The sequence below is a fragment of the Octopus bimaculoides genome, chromosome 17 (assembly GCF_001194135.2).
Source record: "Octopus bimaculoides isolate UCB-OBI-ISO-001 chromosome 17, ASM119413v2, whole genome shotgun sequence".
Lineage (NCBI taxonomy): Eukaryota > Metazoa > Mollusca > Cephalopoda > Octopoda > Octopodidae > Octopus > Octopus bimaculoides.
In genome coordinates, this window is record NC_068997.1 from 40563125 (window position 1) to 40563774 (window position 650).

Below are 650 nucleotides of genomic sequence, written 5' to 3' on the forward strand. Positions count from 1 at the left end.
TACATACATGTGCGTGTGCTCGCGTGTGTGTATGTGTGTGTGTGTGTGTGTGTGGTGTATGTTTGTGTGCGTGTGTGCGTGTGCGTGTGTGTACGTGTGTAATGTATGTATGTATATGAATCTATTGAGGGTATATTAAAGAAATGGAGACCCATTGAAGAATACATCTGATCTGAAAATGTCTGAGGAGAAATCCAACTTCAAAAGAATGTTCTGGATATAGATATGCGCCAAGATTGGAAAATGGGAGACAATATGGCCGACACGAGTTAACTGAAATCTGTTGTGCTGAGTACGATTGAAGAAAATGGTGGCATAAACAGTAAAAAACAATATGTATTCATTTTGTGATTCCAATATATTTTATAGAGCGGCGCTGGATGGCGGGATGACATGTTGGACATGCACGAAAAATATAGTAGACAACAGATTCGTTAGTGCAACTATGAGATTGTGTGTATGCGTGTGCTTGTGTGGGGGCGTATGTGTGTGTGTGTGCGTGTATGTGTGTCTGTATGTGTGTTTGTATGTGTTTGTGTGTGTTTGTCCGGACATGTATGTCTGCCTTTGTATGTGATAGCATGAATGGTTGTCTGTATGGGAGGCACAAATGTTTGCATGTGTTGGCGCATGAACGGTAAAGCGGTAAA